The sequence below is a fragment of the Panthera onca genome, chromosome B2 (genome assembly GCF_046562875.1).
Source record: "Panthera onca isolate mPanOnc1 chromosome B2, mPanOnc1 haplotype 2, whole genome shotgun sequence".
NCBI classification, from domain to species: Eukaryota; Metazoa; Chordata; class Mammalia; order Carnivora; family Felidae; genus Panthera; species Panthera onca.
The window spans coordinates 3,110,048-3,132,716 of NC_138343.1; the positions used below are offsets into that span (position 1 = coordinate 3,110,048).

Genomic DNA, 22,669 nt, shown 5'->3' on the forward strand with positions numbered 1-22,669 from the left:
AGAGCGAAAGGGTGTCAGGTAAGAAATGAGGACATGGAAAAGTTTGAAAACAGCTTGGCAGGAGTCTTTGTCGGGGAGAACCAGGCCTCGCTGGCAGAAACGGGTCCAGACATAACCTAGAAAGCGATCCGGGCCTCGGTTTCTGCTCCAAGGTCACAACATACGTACAGACTCTCTCCCAAACACCGACTCAGTGTTGGGACCAGAGATTGGAGATTTCGTGTAGGCAGGACGTCACGCTGCAGGGGAAGAGGGCACGGAGCCTCCTGTGAGTCCTGCGCTCGCCCCTTCCCTGCAACCCCGGTAGTGGAGGTTCTGCAAATAGTGCTTGTGGCTCCTCCCTCTGCCCCGCGCTCTGCCCACGACCCTCCCTCCGCTCTCTCCCCCCACCCCGGCATGCCCCGCCCCCTTCCCCCGCTCCGCCCCGCCCCCTCCCTCCGCCTTCGCTCCGCCCCCGCCTCGCGCGCCCCTCCCTCTACCCCGCCCAGCCCCCTCCCTCCCCTCCCTCCGCTCTCGCCCCGCCCCCGTCCCAGCCTGCCCTTCTCTCTGCTCTGGCCGGGTGCCCACCCCATCCTTCCCCTCCCTCTGCCCCGCCCCTCCCCTCTAGCGAGCCCAGGCTCTGCCCCACGCCCCTGCCCCCTCCTGGGTGGCGGAGGTGCAGGGCGACCTAGTTTCGGGTCCACGAGCGCGCAGGTTATGGCGCGAGAGCTCCGAGCTTTGAACCCCCCGCCAGAACTCCACGCGGGCTCCCGAGAAAGGGCTGCGGACCCTGGGTTTTCTGAGTGTGTACAAAGGCGCGGACGTGTGAGGGATTCCCTGTGGTCGCAGGTCGGAGAAGGAAACGTGCGGTGGACCCCGAGTGGAAGGCGGTAGAAGAGCCGGCGGAGAAGAGAGTGTAGACACCCGAAAAGACGTACTAATTAGTGAGAGTCTAGACCGCCGTCGCCGCAGGTAGCAGAGTGGCGCAGCGGAAGCGTGCTGGGCCCATAACCCAGAGGTCGATGGATCGAAACCATCCTCTGCTAGCGTGTTTTTATTCAATCCGCACACTGCCCTCTCCAGCTCCAAGATCCGCACGAACACCAAGGCTGCTCGTGACAGTGACACTACTACCTTACCTTTCTTGATCTCTTTTGGATCTTGTTGGAAATTGGCCATTATCGAAAGCGTGTCTTTATTAACATTTTTGACGCTCACCCCATACTGCGAAGGGACGCGTCATCCCGTTTATGGTCCCCGCGTCTTGGCCCCTGCCGAGGTGCGACCACGTGTCGTGCACGCACGAAGACCTGCGGTGACAGAGGCCGCGCACGCGCTCGCATGCGTGCCTGGTCCGTCCCTCCCGTACACAGGACGGAGCTCAGGACCGAACGTGGAGGTAAAAACAGCAGGGCGAGGACGCAAGCGGACTCCCGAGCGTCGCTGGGGAGGGGGCGGTGCACTGGCCGGGGTTCACGTCCCTGCCGGGTCGGACGAGTGGGCGCAAGGATGGCAGAACTGGCAAAGGGAGGTCGGACAGGTGTGGGGGACACCTGGAGGGGTGGAGGGAAGGAACGTGACGGAAGGCGAGGACCGACTTGGACACTGCGGCGCGTCCCGGACAGAAGCCCGTCTGAGAAGAGGCGGCCGCGCGTTTGCCCGCTGCTCCACCCCCACAGCCCAGGAACCCCGACGCCGAAGGAAAACACTGCCGGAAGCAACGGGAATTGAACCTCTGCCCTGTGCCGCAACCTTCGTTCTTTACCCAACGTCTGGCTCTCCTAAGTTTCCTCCCATTTTCGGAAGTCGCGGGTGGAACCCGCGCTTCCTCCTCGCGGTGAGCCGTGGGGACACCCGCGCGTCCACGCCCAGGCCGGCTCCGGGGGCTCTGCCCGCAGTCCTCTCCTGCAGGAATATTCCTTCCCACCAGAAGGATCCCCCCTGTTCCCAAGCGACTCTCCTCCCACGCCCCCTGCAGTAAATACACCCAATACTTGTGTCGCGAAGAAATGCCGCGCTCAATGCCGTCGAGCTCAGCGGCCGCGCTGAGGCCCGGGCTGTGTGAGCGGCGCAGCTGGGGGACGCCAGTGATCTCTGGAGTCACGGGCATCACTCGCACTTCTTGGAGCCCTTAGTCATCATATGCAGTGAATTAGGGGCCCTGTCGTGAAGCCTGGGTAGCTCAGTCGGTAGAGCATCAGACTTTTAATCTGAGGGTCCAGGGTTCAAGTCCCTGTTCAGGCGGCCCGTCGTTGTTTTGTTTCAGTTAGGCCTACAACATCTCTGGAGCGGGGTTTCCACAACAGCCGAAACAGACCGAGGCGTATCCTTGCAAGAGTTTACGTTTTTGGTCTTTCAGTAATCACATTTGTCTGTTTTCACGTTCCTTTGACACGACTCATTAATCTTGGAGCGAAGCCTGTCAGGAAGGGAAGAGAGTCTTTGCGGTCTGTCTCCGAGGTGACACAGTTTGGGCCAACTCTTCCTACACGGAAAGTTTGTGGCACCTTAAAAGTGCCTGGCTGAAAAGCTATATGCGAACACATTTTGAAATGGTCTTAGCTGCTTTTTTGTCTTTACATTAAAAAGTTTCGGTTCTTATCCAGGGATTTGGATTATGGTTAAAGGCCCTGATCGTGGGCTTTTAAGTGCATGGTGTGTGTGCGTTAAACCACGGCCCTGGGAACCCAAGGTACTGAGAATTGACTGGTTTTCTAATTTTTTACGTTTTCAGCCTGACGACATGTAGTATAAATACTGCACTTAAGTTCATTGTGTTGGGTCTCTCCTTTTCTCGTTGTCATATTATTCATTTGAAATAATCAGGTTCATGCCATGTTGCATCTCTACCCTACCCTTGTTTATTTTATTATTTTTGTAGGCACAGGGACGATATCGTTCTAAAGGTCAAAACCATGCAGAGATACTCGAAGAAATGTCACTCGCCTCAGCGGTTCTTTGGTTTTCCTTCCCTCTCTCTCTGCCCACTCCCACCTTCTCTCTGTGGGCAATCAGTCCCCACTCGGCTTATCCTTCCTGTACCTTTTCCTGAACAAACAAGCGGATACACAATTTTAAAATTTCCTCTTCTTTCCTAAAGAAACTATACCGCAGATGTTGATTGGCCCTTAATCTTTTCACTCACCAAGACCCTAGAGATCACTCTATGTCAGTTCATCGAGATCTTCCCTGGTCTTCCATTGTTACGGCCGCAGAAGTACCCCGTTGGGGGAAAGTAATGCTTTATTTAACCACATTCTTCTGTTTGGGCATTTCGGTTGTTCGCAGTTACAAATAATATGCGCACGTGTGTTTTCATTCTGTTGAAGGTAAGTTTTCAGGGGAGGTCATGAGGTTTGGGATTGTTGGGAGAAATGATGAATGCCTATGTGATCTTGTTAGATATGCCCCAATTCCCCTCCATAACGGTTATATCAATTTGTATTCCCACCAGCAATAAGTAAGACTGCCTGTTCCCCATAGCTTTGACATACCTTTTAATTTTTGTAAATCTAATAGCAGAAAAATGGCATCTCACTTTGGTGTGAATTTGCATTTCTTTATCTGTTAGAGTTCGGTTATACTTTTATATGTATAAGGGACTTTAAAATTTTTTTTTTAACACTTGTTTATTTTTGAGAGAGAGAGACAGAGCGCAAGTAGGGGAGGGCAGAGAGAGAGGGAGACACAGAATCTGAAGCAGGCTCCGGGCTCCCAGCTGTCAGCACAGAGCCTGACATGGGAAACCACAAACCATGAGATCATGACCTGAGCCACCCAGGAGCCCCTAAGGACTTTTTTAATATCTTAAAAAATTGTCTATTAACATCTTTTTACTATTTTACTATAAAGTTTTGGCTTTTGTTTCAATTGTTAATTGTTAATTAATTGTTCATTGTTTATCTCTCTATCTTAGACATGTTAACACAACAAGAAAACACTACATAACAGAATGGGGGGGGGGGGTTCATTTAAAGTAGTGATAACAGGAAGATAGAGATCCTTGCAATGAACTGAATGTTTGTACCACCCGCCCCCCAATTCATATGTTGAAATTCCAAACCCCAGTGTGATATATTGGGATGTGGGGTGTTTGGGAGGTAATTGGGTCAGGAGGGTGAAGTCCCCGTGAATGACATTAGTGACTTACAAAAGGAACCCCGGAGTGCTCTCTAGCCCTCTTTGCCCTGTGAGGATACAAGAAAACAACCCAGAGGAGGGCTCTCACCAGACCCCAGCCACACTGGCACCGCCAGTCTTGGACCTCCAACCTCTGGAACTGTGAAAAATAGATTTTTGCTGTTTATGAGCCCCTCAGTTCATGGTACTCTGTGAAACTCTTTGTCAATAAGAATGAAAACAAATACAATAAACGGTCAGTTGAAAAAGCCAGAATAATATCAACAAAATTAACAGACGAAAACACAAGGAAGAAAATGAGAAAAAATAAAGTGCAGAAAACGGTGTGGTAGAAAATAGAATAAAATCAAAATCCTGAATTTCTGGGAGAAAATAACTTAAGGCAAACTAATGGCTAATTTAATCATGAGAAAAAGGAGAAAACAGACCTAAGAAACACTGAAGGGAAATCAACATCGAAAACAAAGAGATGTTGTCAACATTATAAACATATTTTGCAAACCCCTTTGAGATATATTTGAAAACCTAGACGAAACAGATGAGTCCTAGAGAAATGCGGTTTACCAAAATCAAGACTACATCAGCAGAAAACTTAGACTATGTGCCATAAAACAGAGAACGTTATCAAGGTACTACTCCACAAAAAACCACGAGGCCCAAATGGTCTTGAGAAGAATTCTGCCAAATCTACAAACATCAGATAGTCTGAGTGCTACATAAATTATTCTAGAACATAGTACACGAAGGAATACTTTCTAATTCTTTTTATGAAGCAATTATAGCATTAATGTCTGAACCTAACAGTAAAAAAATGTACATGTGATGATCATACATGAATATCAATCTGAAAATATTGAAATTAGCAAACCGAGTCCAACACCATTCTGCCAGAGTGAGATTTAGTCCAGGAATTCAAGATTGTCCCATTTTTACGAAGTCCATTAAAGGATAAGGATATATCACATTAATAGATGTAAAGGGAAAAGCCATATGATATCTTCTGATACTGATGAAGGAGCATGCGGCAAGGTGACACCCTCCAACCTCCCCCCCAAGCCCCCACCTCTGCCCAGAGGGGTGGGCTCTTTGTGACATTCCTCAGGCTCCCCTGGTTGCCCAAGAACCAAAGAAAGGGGAAAACAAATGGTTAACCATAGAGATCACAGTCGTGCAGGACCTGAGCCTCCATCAGTTTGTGTTTTCATGATTTACAAGAAAAAAGGCAATCTCCAGACACCTCTAGACTTAGTTTCCTGGAGCCCCAACATGCCCCTCCCCTCCACAGTGGTGTGGGGAACAAGGACAGAAGGAAATGGCAGAACTAAATTTCCTTAGAACCTGCAGCTCATTGACAAATTCTTGAGGCAGGCAGAGTATAACATTCCTCCGGGAACCCCTACGGTCTTAATGTTCATGCTTCGCTAGAGGGAAAACCACCTTAGCTTGACAATAGCCAGGTCTCTGGTATCTTCTGAGTCCTCTTTAGCATATGAAAGTCATTTTGGAAACTTCCCTTTTACCTTCAAGTCCCCCAACTCCCAAGTGTGTAATCAGTCCCTCCTCACAACCCCAGAGCTGCTCTTCCTGCCCACAGGTCCTGTCCCCATACCTTAATAAAACCACCTTTTTGCACAAAGACGTCTCAAGAATTCTTTCAAGGCCATCGGCTCTGGACCCCCCACCAGTCCAAAACCACATCGATACGGATACTGAAAAATTAGGTAAAATTCAACACCCGTTCCTGACTTAAAAGTTCAAGAAAATAGAAATTAATGAATACTTTCTCTGAACACACACACACACACACACACACACACACACACACACACACATCTTGAAACCAGCAGTTTAAGCAGCTTATTTAACAGGAAACCACTACGGGCATTTCCACTAAGAATACAGCTGGTCACTACTCCCACTGCTACTCAATATTGTCTACTGGCAGTATTGGGAATGCAGTTAGATGAGAAATATCAGAGACATAAAATTTGGAAGAGGAGTAAAATGACCCCTCTTTGCAGAGGACCTGAGTACGCTTAGAAGACCCCAACATTCAACGATAAACATCAACCTACAAAAAAATTGTGGCACTCACAAATGAATAGACAAATAGATCAGTGCGGTCAAATACAAAGTCCAGAAATAAACCAAATCGCATAAGGACATTTAGTCTATGATAAAGAGTGCATTTCAAACCAGAGGCGGAAAGATAGACTTGTTGATAAATGGTTCAGGAACAACATTCCTGGAATTGAAGAGAGTCGGGGCCTTGCTCTCTGGACAAGGCTTTAGCTTCAGGGAATGTTGGGGCTGGTTTGATCTTCTATGCAGACCGCTCGCTCGAACTGTCTCCACCATCAGCAATAAGGCTGTGTCACTTCTCATCATTTGTGTGTTCACTGGAGCTACATTTTTCACTTTTCCTTTGCATTCACAACTTGGCCGACTGTTTGGCACAAGAGGCCTAGCTTTCGGCCTGCCCTGGCTCTCAACATGCCTTTCTCGCTGAGCTTAATCACATCCAGCTTTCGATTTAAAGTGAGGTGCCCCACTCCTCCTCCCCTTGAACACTTAGAGGCCGTTGTAGGGCTATCGATCGGCCTGATTTCAATATGGTTGTGTCTTGGGGAAAAGAAAGGCCCGAGAAGAGGGAAGGGGAGAGATGGGGAAAGGCCGGTCAATGGAGCTGCCAGAATATACACAATTATCTGTTATTAATTTCGCTCTCGTATTTGGGCACGGTTCGTGGCACCCCAAAACAGTTACAGTGGGAGCCTCAACGCTCATGGATCACAGATCACCACAACAAATATAATAATAATGAAAAAGGTTGAAATATTGTGAGAATTACCAAAGTGTGACACAAGGACACGAAGTGAGCAAATGCCTTTGGAGAAATGGTGCCAGCGAATTTGCAGGACGCAGGGCCTACAGTTTATAAAAACACAAGCCTACAAGCCACAAGCCTACAGTTTATAAAAACAACAGTCATAAAAGCCACAAAGCAAAGCTCAAGAGAACAAAGTATGCCTATGTAACGTGTGAGTATGTTCCTAGGAGACAAAGTGTTGATTTGTCAGGTTACATAAATGTGTAACTATTGGAGGTAATGAGAACCGTTTTCCCAAAGTTGTAAAGACGTACGCCTGTCTTAGCCCCTTGTGGCTACTGTGACAATTTCCACAGACTGGGGGCTTCTAAACAACAGAAATTTATTCCTCAGTTTTAGAGCCTGGGAAGTCCAAGATCAAGGTGCTAGCAGCTTCAATTGTCTGATGAGAGAGAGCTTCCTCGAAGGAGCTCTTTGGGGTCTCCTGAAAAGGGCACTAATCCAATTCAGTAGGGACTAACTCAGGAATTGGTCACCTCTCAAAGGATCTACTTCCAAATACCATCACATTGGAGGGCAAGATTTCAACCTATGAATTTGGGGATAACCAAACATTCAACCCATAACGTCTGCCCCGTCATAATTCAACCTGAGTCCGAAGGCCTGAGAACCAGGGAGCCAGAAGAAGATCCGTGTTCCAGCTTTGAGCAATTAGGCAGAGGGCCGAAGTCTTTCTCTGCCCTTTTGTCCTAGTTAGGCTCTCAGCGGCTTGGATGGTGCTCACCCATATTGGGGAAGGCAAATGGCTTTACCGAATCCCCTAATTCAAGTGCTAATTTCATCCAGAAACACCCTCACAGACACACCTAGAAACAATGTTTAGCCAGATATCTGATCCGGGCAAGTTCACACATGAGGTTCACCACCACAGGCTCTTTGGGCAAAGTATAAAGGGTACCGTGTATTCAAATCTTCTCCAACGGTTGTCACTTCTGTACATTTAATTTTTATCCTATCAGGTGGAAATAAGTTTGTTGAAGTAATGGCTTGCATTTTGGTATCACAGTGAGGTTGAATATCTCTACACATGTTTGGATTTATACACTTGAATTTTCTCCCCAAGTCCGGTTTACTTATTTATTTATTTATTTGACTGCCTGTTTTTCTATTGAGTTGATGTGCTTGACTTACGTATGGGAGGTCTTGGTGCATTGTTTTCTTTTTCTCTTTAGTTTCTTGCAGTTCCATTATTTGAATTGCAGTTAACCTTTCTCCGCACAACTTGTGTTTTCATTTTAAGCTATAATTCGGTTACAAGAAGCTATTAATTTCATATGCACAAACCGGTCAAAGTTGTCTTGACCCTGTAGCATTTCTGTGTCGTATTTAACCAGTGTTTCCAATCTTTGCTGCTCGAATATACATTCTCATGATGGGGGTGGATCACTCACTCACTTGTGGGTGGATCCCCATCCTCTGAATTACTCTCTACATCAGCAGGGCTCAACTCCCCAGACTGTGTTTCCCAGGCCAGCCTCCCACCTGTCTGCAGCTTAGTTGCGCTGGTGGGAGATCGGAGCCCCAAAAAAGAGGGCGGAGCCAGGTCATGTCTACCCCTCTTTCTACCGCGGCTCCATAGCCTGGAGTAGCTGCACGTTCTCCTTGCCTTCAGTTCACAGAGAACAGAGCTGGCGTGATGAGATCTTGGGTCTGGAGAATTCCAATTCCCCTCTCTTTCCAAAAGTAGGATGGTGCTTTGCCTTTCTTTTTTTTGGAAGGGTTTGAGGGCACCCTCATACGTACAGAGCATTAGCTTTTTGAAGGTAAGTTAAATTTTAGTCAAATGCTGAGACTGGATGGTGAGGGGCAGAAGGGGAGGCCTCGCATGTCTGTGCTCCGATTTATCCATGACCTGGGCTCGTTTGTGCTTTCTGACACGAAGATGCTGGACCACGTAAGCTGCAGTCCTCAACTTACCTCGTCAGGTGACTTCTGGTTGGGTTGAAATCAGTGTTGGGCACTGGATGGAGATTAGAGGAGAGAAGCCAGAGTGAAAGTATTACTCGCCACTGCTTGGTCTCAGCTGTATCTCCTCAGGACATCAGATGCCTTCGAGGGCAAATCTGCGGGGGTTTCAAGTTCTCCCAGAGAGCCAGGCCTTTTAGCCTGTGTGGCTTCCTACATTGATAGTCTCTGTCCCATTGACCACATCAGCTCTTCCATCATTAACGGAATTTTACTATATTACTATATTTGCTATACAATTTACTATATTACATTTCTATACAAATTATTAAATTCTATTAAATTTACTATATTAAATTTCTCCACATTATTCCCCAGGATAGCACATACAGGTTCCTGGCTGATTCACATACTCTCTACTGAGAGCTTTAAATTTTGGTTGTGGCATTTATATCCTTGATCTTTCTAGTGTTCATCTTTATCCAATGTCATATTTCCCTCCATGAGAAAACTATATTTTTTTCCTCGCTCCATTTACTAAATAGCCTGAACTGTCCTCTGCCCTGAATGCCGCCCCTCTCAATACACCAAATACTGATCTCCTGAGCTCTCTGTCCTGTTTAACCAATTTGAGGTTCTATGCCAGTGTCTGTGATGTGACAATATATTCATTCCTGGAGTGTCTGATGAGTTCTGCAAGCTTTACAGGCGATCCTCTCCGTATTTGTAGTAAAAGTGGCCTTGCTATTATGGGCCCGATACACTTACATACAATTTTACAAAAAGCTCTTGGAAATCTTTTCAAGCTCTTGAAAAAATTGTTGGGATTAATATTAGAATAATGTGGAATTCATAGATCGCTTTAGGGAGAAATGCTATCCTTGAGATACTAAGTCCCCCTATCCACAAAATTATATACTTCCCCATTTGTTTAGGTCTTTAATGTCTCTTTGGAAACGAGGCTATGTTGACATTTTGCCGTTTCTAATATTTTTGGAAAGTTTGTATGTTTGTGTTATCACCATCATTATGTCATTTAACAGCTTTGTCCTCCTCTTTTTACAATTTCCTTCCATTTTTACTGGAGCCACAGTATCAGACGACTGTATACTCTCCCTTCCCTTTCCCCACAACCAAACTTCAGCGGTGCCTTTCCAGCTCTTAGTGTATACTCTGGCGCAGTCAACGGAGTTTATGCATAAATGCTTTATCTTTCATTCTTAATTGCAGTGGGTTAAATAGCACCCCCTGGAAATTTGTGTCTGTCCAGAACCTCAGAGCGCGACCTTACTTAGAAATAGGTCTTTGCAGATGTCATTAGTTAAATTAAGATCGGGTCATACTGGGCTGGGCTGGGCCCTACATCCAGTGGCTGGTGTCCCTATAAGAGAGGACCCACAGAGACACAGAGAGAGGCAGAGATTGGAACTTGGCAGCCAGAGGCCAAGGAGCAGGCAGGATGGCGCGGAGTCACAGGAGGCTGGGTAGAAGCCGGGAAAGAGTCTTCTCCAGAGCCCTCCTGGCGCTGGCATCTTGATCTCCCTCTGCTGGTCTCCAAAACTGAGAGGAACGCGTTTCTGTTGCCTTAAGCCAAACCTATTTGTAGAGGTTTGTTCCGAGGTCGTAGGACTCCCATTGCTTTTCTCTCCGGTCAGGACACACGTTCATTTCAGTCATGCTCATCCAGGAAGTGTGTCTTCGATTCTTTGCTCCCTGGAATTGCTACAAAGACCACCTGGGAAGCCCCCTCTGGCTCTGGGCTGGAATTTCACTGAGGAATATTCCTAACGGTGGGATTTCCACCGCTAAAAGGCTATTCACAAATAACCCACTCGATGCCAGCGCTGCAGAATCTGAGATTAGATTTTAAGAGTAAGCTCCTCTCCGTACTCCGTGTACAAATTCACGCACAACACAGACGATTCTCACCGTGGCGAACCGAAGCAGAGGAAGTGCGTCTAGCTCCGCGGTCCTGCTGTTAAGGAACATTTCTGTGCCAGAGTGATAATACTGTGCACGGCAACGTCTGATCTCCTGCGGACTGTCGTGTTTGCGTTTTCCAGGTCACACTGGGAAATCTGTTCTCTTGGATTTTATAACAAATCTTTCCTGTGAAGATGGGCGCATCTCTCAGGAATCCCGTGCGCAGGAAAGGTCAGGACCCAGCCTATGAATTCCTCTATAGGAGAACTTTCCGGAAACTAACGCGTCCTCCTCGTTAGTATAGTGGTGAGTATCCCCGCCTGTCACGCGGGAGACCGGGGTTCGATTCCCCGACGGGGAGACAGCAGGTGCAGCTTTTGGCCTCGCCCTTTTGAGAGCAGCAAACTTCCGGGGTGGGCTGGGCTCCCGGGGGGCTTCCTGCTTGGATTCCACCTCTCGTTTTAAGGCAATTTCCGTGTGGGGGCTGATCGTTGCACCGGGCCGCTTTCCCTGGATGCGAAGTGCGCCCCGGAAATGCTCCCGGATGTTGAGCTGAGAACTTTGAGCTGCAGACGTCGCAGGCGCGAGTGAGGTGTGTGTCCTGGCACGCGGGGCGGGGGGGCCGGGGGTGGGGGGTGTTTGGGGGGAAAGGGACGGGCACCTGCCGGGACAGGTGAGGCGACGGAGGGGCCTCCCCGGAGCATCCAGGGCGTAGGGCCCGCGCTCGGGGACGAGGAGCAGGTGGAGTCGAAGGGGCAGGTGAACGCGCCTGCGAACCGGTGGCGCACGGGCTCAGGCCCAGGTTTGCCGGTGGCGGGACTCGAACTCCCGGTTCCCTGCAGCAGCCGGAACCTGGGCCGCGGCAGGCAAGGATTGGGGTGCCTGGGGCCACCCCCTTACCTGCCCCGGAATTATGTGTCCGTTGGTCTCAGCGCTGGGCAATAAAACACCTGATCAAAATCGCTTTCAGACCGGATAGATTAGAAAAAAGAAAAACGGAAAGTCTACACGAAGTAGCAATTCCCAGCTTTCACACAGTATCCACCAGGTGAAAACCTTGACTTTTTAATCAAAACACCATCTAAGGACTTACCAAAGCCTATGGCACCCTACAGAGAACAAATGGAAAGAACCTCCTTTCCAGAGCTTCTACACATGATTTAAACCCCAGGAGAAGGGGAGTAGCTTTCCCTTTTTAAAGATTTTGAATGTAATCTCCATACCGACATGGGGCTCGAGCGCACAACCGGGAGACCGAGAGTCGCACTCCCTACCAACCCAGCCGGCCGGGCACCCTGGGAGGGGCAGCTTTTTCAACGAAAGCACAAAGCGGATGGCGAACACGATTTCGGGATGTGTCTGGATTTCAGTTCTTCACCTCCGTGTTGCAGAGCGGGGCAGTAGCCGTGCACTGGCGTCTGCTGAACAAGCTGGGGGACGCCCAGGGATCAAAGCGACCACAATGGTACCCGGACAGGGTCTAACCAAACTGCACCCCGCCTTCTAGACAGTCACCCCCACGTTGTGCAAGGGAATTTTAAAAGGGCACATCTCATAGCAATTCACTCAAAAGTTTTTTGTTGTCTTTCTTCCTATCGCCCACAATTCTACATTCCCTTGCAAAATCTAGGAGTGGCTTAGTTCGCTCTTAGAAGGAATAATTAAATGAGGCTAGATTGGGCCTTCACGTGGGCAAAGACAACGAGTTCATGTGGACCACGTGCAGGTTCCCCTTCCACATGTGGCTGGGGGGAAAAAAAAAGCTCAACTGCCGCCTGAACAGGGACTTGAACCCTGGACCCTCAGATTAAAAGTCTGATGCTCTACCGACTGAGCTACCCAGGCCCTAGAAGGGCAGTGCTAACTTGTCTTATAAATAACTAAATTCCGTGCAGAATTCGAACTACCAGGAAGAGAAGTGACCTAAGGTTCCAGGAACTACCAGGGCCCCCCAAAGTGTGGCTCACCGACCCGGGTCATCTCATCCTTAAGCAGACCGTGTAACCGCCACCCTGGACATTCTTTAAAGAGCCGGTTAACGCGCACAGCTACAGGGAGAGTGAAGGTTCTTCCTGGACCCAATTATTGCCGAAGGGGACTCGCAGTTTGGGGCAGAAGGACCCTCGGACACACTATTTCCTCCTCAGGTGCTTGCGGAGCGGACGCGCGGGCTCCCTCCCCTACCGGTGGGGGAAACCGGGACGAGGCTTTTTTAGGAACTCGAACGACTGAAGGGCATCCTCAAGAGAACGCAGGGAAGATGGAGAGGAGGAGGGTTTGACCCTGACACAACGCAGGGGGATTGAGCCTGGCTGTCCCCTGCGGGACTGTCCCCGTAGTTTCGGAAATGGAGGGTCTGGGTTCTTTAGGGCCGGGGGGTGGGGGTGGGGGGTGCAGGGCCGCCTCCAGCTTTGTCCCTCACGTTGCATCGCGAGCCCCAACTCATCCCAAGACAGGAGTGAGCGGCGGGTGAGGAAACAGTGCTCGTGGTTCGTGATTTAGCGGCTCGCGAGCACCTGCAGAGAGGACGGGGGGGGGGGGGGGCGAGGGACAAATTCCCACCCACCCAAAGGAGGCGGCAGCGCCAGCCCCGGACTACTCACCTACTTCGAGTCAATACTTCCGTTATCATTAATTTAAGGCATTATGTTTGGGCTTTTCAATTCATGAAGACAAATGCCACTTTGACCAAATATGAGGAAAATCGTGCGTCAAGTTCATGCAGTACCCACGATGCCAACTCCTACGAAGTAGTGTGTACGTGCTATTTTGTTACAGAAATGACACCGAATTTCAGGCATTAAAACTAACGCGACAAACCTATGCCTGGGGGAATAACATTTAATCATTTCGACTTGACCGAAAAAAGCAATCCAGCCGCCGCTGACTCTTAGGAGGACACTTCCAGGTGGGCCGGGGCAGGGGGCGCTAAGCCCTGCTCTCCGGGTCTCGCGGCACCTGTTACCTTCTGAACTTAACCGTGGGGGGAGGGGCGTGAGCCCCGCGGGAAGCCGGGGGAGGAGGGCTCTGCGGCCCGCACTTTCCTCACCCCCACCCGGCGGGGCGGGGGCGTCCCCCGGGTCCCCCCGGGTGTCCCCGGGTCCCGGCTCCGGCTCCGCGCGCCTCAGCCCCCGGCTTCCGGCAAACTCGCCTTTCGCCTCCGGCATCGCGCAGGCGCAGTGGGCTGGCGCTCGCCAGCGCGGAGTCCGGTTCCCTCTGTTGCGTTTACAAGCCGGTTAGCGGCCTACCCTCCGCGGGTGTCAGGATGGCCGAGTGGTCTAAGGCGCCAGACTCAAGCTTCGCTTCCCGCGCTCGGGGCTTCTGGTCTCCGCATGGAGGCGTGGGTTCGAATCCCACTTCTGACACGCTCCCGTTTTAGTTTCAAAGTCTGCAACTTTACGTAACCGCCGTTTTAGGCAGCAAGAGCGGATCTTCCCCTTTCTCCCTATTGCGGCCCGCACTTCACCCTTTTTAAGTCGGTGGGCTTGCATGTCTTTCTCCTCTGCCGGTGCTTCCTTCGTCCCTCCTTTCTGTTTCTTTCTTTCTCCTTCTGTGTGGCATCTCAGTAATACATCAGTATTAAAATGTAGGTCTTACAACATGGATGAGGTGAGGGTTCTAAGTTCCTGCCTCCAGTATTTGAACTGCTCTGTGACGGGCAGGGGCAGGGGCACCCTCCACCCCTCCACCCTTCTCCTGCGTGTCCCTCCTCCCCACTGCCCTCGCCTCAGCCTCTTTTTCTTCTCCGACCTTCCTCTTTCCTCCCCTGCACACTTTCTCCCCATCACTTCTCCGTGATGGTCAGGGCGTGGGCTGTGGCGTGAAGAGTCTGGATGTGATGTATTCTGTGGCATCAGATCAGCGAGACATGAGAGGCAAAAGGGTTAGAACAGTGATTCTCAACCAGGGGTGATTGGCACCCGGTGCCACCCTCCGTGGACCCCCGGTAATGTCCGCAGATACATCTGATGCTGTATGTGTGTATATTTAAATACATACATATAGAGATATAGTAAGGTTCATTTAAAAGGCAGTATACAGGGGCGCCTGGGTGGCTCAGTTGGTCAGGCGACTGACTTCAGCTCGGGTCATGAACTCACACAGTTTGTGAGTTTGAGCCCCACGTCGGGCTCTGGGCTGACAGCTCAGAGCCTGGAGCCTGCTTCAGATCCTGTGTCTCCCTCTCTCTCTGCTCCTCCCCTGCTCACACCCTGTGTCCCTCTGTCTCTCAATAGTAAATAAACATTTAAAAAAATTTTTTTTAAATAAAAAACAGTATACAAATGATCAAAAATATGAGATAGTCATTTTAATTGATTTATTTGTAGGAAAAGAATATACAATTGTGGGATGAAAATACGTGCAAAAGAGCAAAATTTGATTTTTTTCCTGCAAAATTATCAAGTTATTTGTACCAAGTTAACCGAAGTTCTTTCTGAATCGCCAAAATATTCTGTTGCCTCTTTGTACTCCTGGTATATTTTTAAATAATTTGAAGACAATCTACATATTTTTAAGTTCCCAATAGTCACTGTTATTATTGCTGTGGATTTACATGTTATCTGTTAAAAAAAAAAAAAACTATGCCTCATTTTTACAAAATTCTGACTTGTATTCATGTTTTGTCTCCCATGACAATTCCTCTTGACTTGATTTTCACAAATGTAGGCCCTAACTTCAGAATAGTAAAAACCACGAAGATGTCTTTTGTGCCTAACTCCTTCAGGTTTTCTAGAATGGCCTCCAACTGACAGAAAGATTTGTTCTTCCACTTTAAAAAGGAAGAATGATAGAAATAATTAGGTTTGCTTTGTCATTTTTCAGACTTGGACTCAGAAGTATTGTGAGAATTCTTTTATTTACCAAATTTAGGATTAAAAAAAAAAAAAGACTAACACTGAAAAGAGAACAGTCTTCCTGGGTTAATTGTGTATGAGGGTGTATTTTTATTTCATAAAAATAAAGTAAAATACATAAATATAAATACATATCAATGATCTTTTATTTCTCAGCTTATAGAAAACGTAGTCATATTCAAACATAAAGATAGGTATAAAAATTGTGTATAAAGTGATTATCAGTCAGTCGGGGACAATTATAGTACATACACTTCACGATTAAAACAGAGGTCCTCAGTGTTTATGATAAGTTGCTACTCACAGGGGAATATTTAACTCCATGTCAGAAATTAGTTGTTATACGATAAGGAAGGATCCCACTTACCTACCATCCGTCCTGCTTGTGCTGATTAACCCATACGTTAGCTGGAGCTGGAGTCTCACTACTATTCCAAAGAAAAATCGACTACACTCTTAAATGAGGATTCATACAAAAATGTTAAAGGTAAAGCCGAGGATGTTTCTGATGCTTATCTGACCTACCTAGTCTGTAATCCCCTCAAAACGATAAAGACACTGGGGTCAAGCCTCAAGACCCCTTTACACATTCAAAAATTAATTTTATTCCATTGTACCAAAAAAAGATATAAAAATGTTTATAAAAACAATGTATATAAAAGTGTGTGTGTGTGTGTGTGTGTATTGTGTGAAATGTGTATAAAAATGTATATAAAAGGAATTTTCATATGGGGAGCCTGGCTGGCTCAGTCAGAAGAGCATGTAAGTCTTGATCTTGGGGTCGTGAGTTCAAGCCCCATGTTGGGTGTAGAGATTACTTTAAAAATAAAATCTTAAAAAAAACCAAAAAACAATTTTCATGTGGATCAAAGCTTTCTCTTGTCAAAAAGTCACAATTTTAGCAGAAGCAAAAAATGTTGTTTGACTCTTATTTCCTACCTGGTAAAATCTGTATTACTTATTTAGTGATGTACACTCAATTACCCAGAATTGTTACTAAAGAGCTTTGTAGGTTATTAATGCTTACTCAGATTCGCCACTGCCCGTATCATCCTTTTTTTCCCAGGTAAGACAGAGAGAATAAATGAAACTGTCAAACATAAGGGTGCCAAACTTTCAGAAATTCTTACACTTCCTTAGCTTGAAGTATTATTTTTGGCCTTACTAACAGTGAGAAAAACTCCCCCTGGGAGCCCTCTGACTTTCTGTCTATGAATCAATGACTGAATATCAGGAGACTGAGAACGCTTTCTCTAGTCCTTACTACATCCGCACGTCGCAAGAGACCCACATAGAACCCAGTCTCACGTTCAACAGGTGCCAGCGGTGTTTCTACAACATCCTCGGTGAGTTTAAAATCCCACTCTGAAATCAAGAAATGGTCAGACTGGAAAAAAGAGAAGATCCAATCATTTGCTGTTTATGAAATAGGCATTTTACAAGAAAGACACCGAGAAGCTTGGAGAGCATGTCAATGACCTGTGAGGAAATGTATCCAGTGATTAGTAAATGTTCTCATTTTATTGTTTTTTGAACCCCCGACCTTGTAAGTTTACTGATAATGTATTTATTTATGTAGTAAGATAGGATCTACCTTGAATATTTCCTTCCCTCACACACAATTACACCGCTGCACCATCTGACCCAAGCCAGTTTCTAAGCCTGCTTCTTGACAGTTGGACCTTCATTTAATTACCTCGTTATAATTTTATATGAAATGTATTATTATATAGCCAAACACAAATATGATATACTGGAAGGGAAGTCAGGGCCGTCAGCAGTGACCGTATTTCTTTCACTTAGTACTATGTATTTGAAATGTAACTTACAGACCAGCACATCTGGACGGTATATGGCAGATGCCTTTCAAATGGATGCGAATGAGGATGTTTGCCTCAGGAACTAAAATGGCACCTTCTTAGAAGCATTTTTTAAAAAGGTAAAATATGGTAGATACACCCTATGAGATATTGCTCAGCATTTAAATGATGTATAAAGAAAGTAATGATTGTTATGGAAGAAAGTCAGGGGTGTCTGGGTAGCTCAGTTGGTTAAGTGTCTGACTTCAGCTCAGGTCATGATCTCACAGTTTGTGAGTTCAAGACCCGCATCGGGCTCTATGCTGACAGCTCAGAGCCTGGAGCCTGCTTCAGATTTTGTGTCTCCCTCTCTCTCTGCCCCTACCCCACTCACATTCTGTTTCCCTCCCAAAAATAAATAAACATTTTTTAAAAACCCCAATTTATAAAAAAAGAAAAAGTCAGAAGTGGAATGATACGTTTACCAAGTACGATTTTGTCATATGGAAAGGATATGCACAAAATATTACATATTCTGTAAGAAAACATGTAATGTTTTAATGTAATAGCAATGTAAACAGTTAATACATTAAAATGGTTTCCTATGAAGAAAAATGATATAGGCAATAGAATATGCAGATAAAAAGAAATCAATCAGTTGATTAAGAGGGTCCTTAAACAGCCCCATGCATAAATCAAATAATCTAAAAATCTAAGAAAACTACTATGAAATGGTGAAAGTAATTGGTGATCTCTGTGGTGTGTTATTATTTTTTTTTTTTAATGAAAATTTTACTTCCACCCATGAAGGATTAACCACTAGGGGAGTTGTCCTCTGGCTATACAAAAATTAGAAAACCAGGAAATAAATCTATGAAATAACCATTAGAGAAAAGATGTCAGGAAGCAGGAAGTGTAGGACTGAGATCCTTGAGGGAAGGCAAAGAGAAAAGGTGAGTCTGTGACTGTGCTGGTCAGGAGACTTTTAAAGAAGAAAAAGACAGTGGTATTTAGCATACTAAGTATCAAGACTTAGTACAAAACTCATTTCATTAAGGGCATGCATTTTGGTGCAGGGATTAACAGATAAGACATGCAATGGCATGGAGAATTCGGAAATCATCCATGTGTGGATTTAATATTAGACAAAAGTGGCTTTGCAGCTATAGTAAGAACATGGTAATTTACTGAGAAATCTATGCAGGAATGAATAGGGGTCAGAGGCTGTGAAACTACCACCTCATTTCATTGCCTGGCCTGCTGGACATGCGATGTATATCATGGTATGAGGAGTGTGTAATCGGCAATATTCTGTAGGAGGTTAATTATTACCCTACCTGACGGCAGTGAAATGTGCATCATGGCCAAATTGTTGTGCAAGTTGAAGAGCAGAAAACCCACCATGCCACAAGAGGTGGTTCAAGAAAATGCTTTATTGGAAGATAAATGAGCCCATGCTCAACAAGCAAAGGTAGAGGTCAAACAGTTCTCCCTTTTCAGCGCCCGGAAGCATGCCAGATGCAGGCTTTTCTGGGAATTCAGTGGGTCTGTGGTCCTGTTTCCCTAATGGCAAACACAAGACCCCCCCAGGGGCCTTCAGTAAGGGGAGGGCTGGCCGTGCGATGCCTTGCAACCTGGACTTAAGATGTGAGGTGTTTAGGATACAATTGTACACCCCCTGCTGTGGAATATTACATAGCTTACATAAAGAACACAACAACACTACATATGTGAGATGATATTACACACGAAAGACGGGCGCAGAGATCCATATGACTATATATAAATATATAAATCTTATATAATATAGATATATTGTATAATACATGTTTATATAACATACACATGCATGTATAACTTCTGGAAGGATACTCAAAAGTAAACGCCAGTGGAGAGAATGAAGAAACTAGTGTTCGAGGATGGAGAGCAGGTGTATTTTTCGGCTCTATCTCCATTTCCACAGTTAACGGAGGGGGGGGGGATAATTGCTACTGATCTCACCCACCATTCATTTAAAAGCAAACTGAATTTTGGTTAAGTTTCCGGAGCTGGAACTTGGGTGCTTCCAAGAAGCGCTTTGGGGGCGCCGTGGGGGAAGGGGGGAGTGCAGACCCGGGCTGCGCGTCAGCAGCTGCAAACCCCCCGCGTCTTCAATGTTCTGGAAGGAGCAGCGTGGAACCCCCGCCCGCGACCCTCCAGCCAAGACCGGGAAAACAGCACGTTGGAAGCCGTTTCTCATGACAGAGAAATAGCAGCATTTATGCCAAGGTTGAACCTTCGCTACAAGCGTCCATTCCCTTTCGCTCTGTTTGGTCACTGAGCCCCTGTAGACACGAGTGGGATTGCTCATGACGAAGCTGCGGGGACCCAACACCACAAAGTTGAAACCAAGTGGCCACTGAGTGGCAAAACGTTTCCGACTCTGGCGGGACTCGAACCCGCAACCTTTGAATTCCTCCACCGCCCGCGCTAGAAGTCCAATGCGCTATCCATTGCGCCACAGAGCCTGCGGGGAAGCGCGCCGGGCCCGAGCCCTAAGGTCGTCTACTGTGCATTTGGTCAGCAATACAGTATTTTTCTGGACATTTATTCCGTTCCAGTCACCGCGAAAAGTGCAAGAAACACAAAAACAAGACAGTGCGAGGGACACACAGTACCCGACGCGGGTGTTTCTGATCCTTCCAGCGACCATTCTCATCTGTCCCTACGAGATGAGGAACAGTTTGATCAAAGCTCAAAACCCCAGGCCATTTGCAACTCTGTGGACGGAACTGGACGGTATTATGCTAAGCGAAGTTAGTCAGAGAAGGACATATGTCATGACTTCACTCATCTGAGGACTTGAAGACACAGAGCAGGTGAACACAAGGGAAGGGAAGCAAAAATAATATAAAAACAGGGAGGGGGGACAAAACATAAGAGACTCCTAAATATGGAGAATAGATGGTTACTGGAGGGATTGTGGGTGGGGGGTGGGCTAAATGGGTAAAGGGCATCAAGGAGGGCACTTGCTGGGATGAGCACTGGGTGTTACACATAGGGGATGAATCACTGTACTCTACCCCTGAAATCATTGTTGCACTATATGCTAACCGACTTGGATGTAAAGGAAAAAGTAAATAAATAATCAAATAAATAAATACATAAACACACAGATGTCATTTCAGCCGCATGATGCACGGATGTGCTCCCGGCCGCTGGCTCCGCGAATACAGAACGGGGGGGGGGGGGGGGGGGGGGCTCCCGGCACGTGGCCTGGGCAGCCGGGGCTAACCCGTCCCCACCCCCCTCTCTCCTCCTCGCCGCCCTCACCCCGTCCCCTCCGGCCCCGGTCGCGGAGGCGCTCCCTGGCACCTGTGCTGTTCACCAGGACGGTGGCTTCCGCGCGCGGCCTGGTCCCGGGACTCGCGGAGCAAAGCACCGCACCGCCACGCAGGCCCGCGGAGCTTTGAGCGCATCCAGGCAGTTTGGGAAATACTGCAGGTTCCCAACTCGGCAATTTTCTTTGCTGCCTCTCTCCGGTGCGACCGGGCGGTCCAGCCGCCCCCGCTCTTGGGCGACCCTCGGTCCAGTGGGTTCGTCGAAGGGGCGGGTTACAGGTGCGGCCAGTCCGGGATCTGCGGGCGCGAACGCGCGCGCTGCGGTGATCTGCGCATCGGGAGGGGGCTGTCGGAAGAAGAGGGGACATCTCAGCTGTTCCCACTGGGCCACGACGTGATGCGCGGCGACCCGGACAGCGGGGGTCCAGCCCCGACCCGCAGGCGGAGCGCGCACACGTGGAGGTCAGGGGCCCCAGGGCCCTGCACGCGCGCGCACGCGGGGGTCGTCAGTCCCCAGCCCCACCCCCACGTCCGGGCCGCACCCGGAAAGCACAAAACGAGCTCCGAGGCTTGCAGGGCAAAACCCGAGCTCCCAACCCAGCGTCTGCGAAAGTGCAAAGCGGACAGGACGAGAGTGTTGGACGCGAGCGGGAGGCTAAGCCGGGTGGAACGTTCTCAGCGCCAGAGGAGATGGGTCGTCCTATTTCCTGAGGGTCATTCCTGCGTGTCCGCTTACAAGATGAAATTCTTTTCTGACCGTGGAGTATCCGAGATGGGCACGAAGCACAAGTCAGTTGGGAAGATGAGATCCGGGAATCCGGAGATCTAACTAAGCACGCCTTAGGCTACTTAACTAGATACTTAAACCCACACGCTGTGCTTCGCAGAGAATGTTAAAGTTTTCAAATGAAAGGAAGTCTTTCCGGGTGGAGATCGGTAAAAATATATTTGTCGTTGGTTTGTGTCTGCCATCAACAGAATGCTCAGTTGCAAGGGCTCCTTCGCAGAAAATAAGATGCGTAGACTGCAGAGCAGTTAAATATTCCCAGCTGCTCGTGTGGCACATATCTGCAGCAAGCCCCCAAATTAGTGGTCTGTGGAATGAAATAGTCTTCCGGACATAACTTATCTTAATCCCTCTTGCCTCAGCAGTCTTAGCACCCCATCTGAGAACGCGTTTTCAAGTAAATAATTTGAGGCAGAGACGGTGCCTAAACATGATTTTCATTATACGTTACAAAGTCCTCTAGGCCACTTCTCCATCGTGGGCTACGCGATGCACCCACGTTCTCCTAATACTTTGTGGGCCTTTCCCGTATATGTCACGTGAAATCCCAACAGCGAAGTGCAAGGAAAGACCCTGTGATGTTTGGCACAGCTGTGACGGTCTCGCCCTGTGTCTTCCGACCTGTGCTGTCCATCCTGGGCGAACTAGGGTCTCCTGAAAACCCATCTGTCTCAGACCACAGATTGTGAGAGAGAGCAGAGTTTGCTCCCGTGGGAGAATTCCCTCTCCTACCATTGCTGAGCCTGTGAATGGAGGGAGGCACTGGGCGGGGACCAGGACGAAACCCCCTGCCATCCCCGTTCACAGGGAAGGATATTCTTTTTTTTTTTTTTTTTTTTTTTTTTTCCGGTGGCTCAGAAACTTGGTGTGCTGCTTCTAGACGGCTGTGATGACAACGGGCATCTTTAAGAACCAAGTTTGTTTTTCCCAGCAGCTTGGTATACACACACTTTACAGCCACCCCTGCTCATGTCCCCGTTATCCACGATGGGTGATCCACCCTCCTGGACCTGAGCTCTGGAAAGGCTGATGCCGTTGGTCGCGCGCATGGTCATCCTCGGCCCTTTCCC

General features: G+C 48.0%; 6 non-coding genes across 6 annotated transcripts; 4 read left to right on the forward strand and 2 right to left on the reverse strand.

Moving 5' to 3' along the window:
• The first annotated feature begins 953 nt into the window (after positions 1-953).
• On the forward strand, positions 954-1,025 carry TRNAM-CAU (transfer RNA methionine (anticodon CAU)). Its single transcript has one exon. It is a non-coding gene; the product is annotated as a tRNA-Met (tRNA).
• Positions 1,026-2,150: 1,125 nt separating this feature from the next.
• On the forward strand, positions 2,151-2,223 carry TRNAK-UUU (transfer RNA lysine (anticodon UUU)). Its single transcript has one exon. It is a non-coding gene; the product is annotated as a tRNA-Lys (tRNA).
• An 8,903-nt stretch (positions 2,224-11,126) lies between these two features.
• TRNAD-GUC (transfer RNA aspartic acid (anticodon GUC)) lies at positions 11,127-11,198 on the forward strand. The gene has a single exon. It is a non-coding gene; the product is annotated as a tRNA-Asp (tRNA).
• Positions 11,199-12,609: 1,411 nt separating this feature from the next.
• On the reverse strand, positions 12,610-12,682 carry TRNAK-UUU (transfer RNA lysine (anticodon UUU)). Its single transcript has one exon. It is a non-coding gene; the product is annotated as a tRNA-Lys (tRNA).
• Positions 12,683-14,096: 1,414 nt separating this feature from the next.
• Positions 14,097-14,202, forward strand: TRNAL-CAA (transfer RNA leucine (anticodon CAA)). The gene is made up of 2 exons: positions 14,097-14,134; positions 14,157-14,202. It is a non-coding gene; the product is annotated as a tRNA-Leu (tRNA).
• A 5,707-nt stretch (positions 14,203-19,909) lies between these two features.
• TRNAR-UCU (transfer RNA arginine (anticodon UCU)) lies at positions 19,910-19,999 on the reverse strand. Its single transcript is given in 2 exon segments — positions 19,910-19,945; positions 19,963-19,999. It is a non-coding gene; the product is annotated as a tRNA-Arg (tRNA).
• Positions 20,000-22,669: the final 2,670 nt, after the last annotated feature.